Genomic DNA, 4,684 nt, shown 5'->3' on the forward strand with positions numbered 1-4,684 from the left:
CCCTAACCCTAACCCTAACCCTAACCCTAACCCTAACCCTAACCCTAACCCTAACCCTAACCCTAACCCTAACCCTAACCCTAACCCTAACCCTAACCCTAACCCTAACCCTAACCCTAACCCTAACCCTAACCCTAACCCTAACCCTAACCCTAACCCTAACCCTAACCCTAACCCTAACCCTAACCCTAACCCTAACCCTAACCCTAACCCTAACCCTAACCCTAACCCTAACCCTAACCCTAACCCTAACCCTAACCCTAACCCTAACCCTAACCCTAACCCTAACCCTAACCCTAACCCTAACCCTAACCCTAACCCTAACCCTAACCCTAACCCTAACCCTAACCCTAACCCTAACCCTAACCCTAACCCTAACCCTAACCCTAACCCTAACCCTAACCCTAACCCTAACCCTAACCCTAACCCTAACCCTAACCCTAACCCTAACCCTAACCCTAACCCTAACCCTAACCCTAACCCTAACCCTAACCCTAACCCTAACCCTAACCCTAACCCTAACCCTAACCCTAACCCTAACCCTAACCCTAACCCTAACCCTAACCCTAACCCTAACCCTAACCCTAACCCTAACCCTAACCCTAACCCTAACCCTAACCCTAACCCTAACCCTAACCCTAACCCTAACCCTAACCCTAACCCTAACCCTAACCCTAACCCTAACCCTAACCCTAACCCTAACCCTAACCCTAACCCTAACCCTAACCCTAACCCTAACCCTAACCCTAACCCTAACCCTAACCCTAACCCTAACCCTAACCCTAACCCTAACCCTAACCCTAACCCTAACCCTAACCCTAACCCTAACCCTAACCCTAACCCTAACCCTAACCCTAACCCTAACCCTAACCCTAACCCTAACCCTAACCCTAACCCTAACCCTAACCCTAACCCTAACCCTAACCCTAACCCTAACCCTAACCCTAACCCTAACCCTAACCCTAACCCTAACCCTAACCCTAACCCTAACCCTAACCCTAACCCTAACCCTAACCCTAACCCTAACCCTAACCCTAACCCTAACCCTAACCCTAACCCTAACCCTAACCCTAACCCTAACCCTAACCCTAACCCTAACCCTAACCCTAACCCTAACCCTAACCCTAACCCTAACCCTAACCCTAACCCTAACCCTAACCCTAACCCTAACCCTAACCCTAACCCTAACCCTAACCCTAACCCTAACCCTAACCCTAACCCTAACCCTAACCCTAACCCTAACCCTAACCCTAACCCTAACCCTAACCCTAACCCTAACCCTAACCCTAACCCTAACCCTAACCCTAACCCTAACCCTAACCCTAACCCTAACCCTAACCCTAACCCTAACCCTAACCCTAACCCTAACCCTAACCCTAACCCTAACCCTAACCCTAACCCTAACCCTAACCCTAACCCTAACCCTAACCCTAACCCTAACCCTAACCCTAACCCTAACCCTAACCCTAACCCTAACCCTAACCCTAACCCTAACCCTAACCCTAACCCTAACCCTAACCCTAACCCTAACCCTAACCCTAACCCTAACCCTAACCCTAACCCTAACCCTAACCCTAACCCTAACCCTAACCCTAACCCTAACCCTAACCCTAACCCTAACCCTAACCCTAACCCTAACCCTAACCCTAACCCTAACCCTAACCCTAACCCTAACCCTAACCCTAACCCTAACCCTAACCCTAACCCTAACCCTAACCCTAACCCTAACCCTAACCCTAACCCTAACCCTAACCCTAACCCTAACCCTAACCCTAACCCTAACCCTAACCCTAACCCTAACCCTAACCCTAACCCTAACCCTAACCCTAACCCTAACCCTAACCCTAACCCTAACCCTAACCCTAACCCTAACCCTAACCCTAACCCTAACCCTAACCCTAACCCTAACCCTAACCCTAACCCTAACCCTAACCCTAACCCTAACCCTAACCCTAACCCTAACCCTAACCCTAACCCTAACCCTAACCCTAACCCTAACCCTAACCCTAACCCTAACCCTAACCCTAACCCTAACCCTAACCCTAACCCTAACCCTAACCCTAACCCTAACCCTAACCCTAACCCTAACCCTAACCCTAACCCTAACCCTAACCCTAACCCTAACCCTAACCCTAACCCTAACCCTAACCCTAACCCTAACCCTAACCCTAACCCTAACCCTAACCCTAACCCTAACCCTAACCCTAACCCTAACCCTAACCCTAACCCTAACCCTAACCCTAACCCTAACCCTAACCCTAACCCTAACCCTAACCCTAACCCTAACCCTAACCCTAACCCTAACCCTAACCCTAACCCTAACCCTAACCCTAACCCTAACCCTAACCCTAACCCTAACCCTAACCCTAACCCTAACCCTAACCCTAACCCTAACCCTAACCCTAACCCTAACCCTAACCCTAACCCTAACCCTAACCCTAACCCTAACCCTAACCCTAACCCTAACCCTAACCCTAACCCTAACCCTAACCCTAACCCTAACCCTAACCCTAACCCTAACCCTAACCCTAACCCTAACCCTAACCCTAACCCTAACCCTAACCCTAACCCTAACCCTAACCCTAACCCTAACCCTAACCCTAACCCTAACCCTAACCCTAACCCTAACCCTAACCCTAACCCTAACCCTAACCCTAACCCTAACCCTAACCCTAACCCTAACCCTAACCCTAACCCTAACCCTAACCCTAACCCTAACCCTAACCCTAACCCTAACCCTAACCCTAACCCTAACCCTAACCCTAACCCTAACCCTAACCCTAACCCTAACCCTAACCCTAACCCTAACCCTAACCCTAACCCTAACCCTAACCCTAACCCTAACCCTAACCCTAACCCTAACCCTAACCCTAACCCTAACCCTAACCCTAACCCTAACCCTAACCCTAACCCTAACCCTAACCCTAACCCTAACCCTAACCCTAACCCTAACCCTAACCCTAACCCTAACCCTAACCCTAACCCTAACCCTAACCCTAACCCTAACCCTAACCCTAACCCTAACCCTAACCCTAACCCTAACCCTAACCCTAACCCTAACCCTAACCCTAACCCTAACCCTAACCCTAACCCTAACCCTAACCCTAACCCTAACCCTAACCCTAACCCTAACCCTAACCCTAACCCTAACCCTAACCCTAACCCTAACCCTAACCCTAACCCTAACCCTAACCCTAACCCTAACCCTAACCCTAACCCTAACCCTAACCCTAACCCTAACCCTAACCCCTAACCCTAACCCTAACCCTAACCCTAACCCTAACCCTAACCCTAACCCTAACCCTAACCCGCTACTGAAGGAATTCAGATCACAAAGTGTTAATCCCCCAGTTTTGCAGGCTACTGAAGTAATACAGATCACAAAGTGTTAATCTCCCAGTTTTGCAGGCTACTGAAGGAATACAGATCACACATTGTTAATCCCACAGTTTTGCAGGCTACTGAAGGAATTCAGATCACAAAGTGATAATACCATATTTTTCCAGGCTACTGAAGGAATACAGATCACAAAGTGTTAATCCCCCCAGTTTTTTTACTACTGAAGGAATACAGATCACAAAGTGTTAATCCCCCAGTTGTGTAGGCTACTGAAGGAACACAGATCACAAAGTGTTAATCTCCCAGTTTTGCAGGCTACTGAAGTAATACAGATCACACAGTGTTAATCCCACAGTTTTGCAGGCTACTGAAGGAATTCAGATCACAAAGTGATAATACCACATTTTTGCAGGCTACTGAAGGAACACAGATCACAAAGTGTTAATCCCCCCAGTTTTTTTACTACTGAAGGAGTACAGATCACAAAGTGTTAATCCCCCAGTTTTGCAGGCTACTGAAGGAACACAGATCACAAAGTGTTAATCCCCCAGTTGTGCAGGCTATTGAAGGAATACAGATCACAAAGTGTTAATACCCCAGTTTTGCAGGTTACTGAAGGAACACTGATCACAAAGTGTTAATCCCCAGTTTTTCAGGTTACTGAAGGAACACAGATCACAAAGTGTTAATCCCCCAGTTTTGCAGGCTACTGAAGGAATTCAGATCACAAAGTGTTAATCCCCCAGTTTTGCAGGCTACTGAAGGAACACAGATCACAAAGTGTTAATCCCCCAGTTTTGCAGGCTACTGAAGGAACACAGATCACAAAGTGTTAATCCACCAGTTTTGCAGGCTACTGAAGGAACAGCTGTGGCTAATGATTCCCCAGCTGCTCTTGCAGCATTTTCAGAGAGTGAGGAAGATGTTGAATTTGTGATTCTCAGAATTCTCTACCTGCAGCTCAGCAAATGACTGCAAGTTCTTCTCTGCAGAGCATTAAAGCTTTTTAAGATATTGCTAAAGGGAGAAAGATACAGAATTCATTTCCTGATCTTGTGAAGTTTGTAGACTCTGTAGAGTTTTATTGTAAACGCGCTAGCGAGGAAGAGCTCAGTAAACAAACAGGTATCGTTTAAACAAATTGTTACAAAAGGTTTGTCTTTCCCTAAAGAGTAATGATGATTAGTAGCATTTGTTTTTTTCCCCTGCTTACGTCATGGTTTGTGATGGGTATAAATGTGAATACGGTCCCCTACGGGACATTAAATGTTAATGGTGTAGAGGCAGTGAGAAGAGAGCTGCAATGTTTTCCTATTTACTACAGAACAACGTGAAGATATCTTTT

The sequence above is a fragment of the Bombina bombina genome, chromosome 5 (genome assembly GCF_027579735.1).
Source record: "Bombina bombina isolate aBomBom1 chromosome 5, aBomBom1.pri, whole genome shotgun sequence".
In the NCBI taxonomy this organism is placed as follows: Eukaryota; Metazoa; Chordata; class Amphibia; order Anura; family Bombinatoridae; genus Bombina; species Bombina bombina.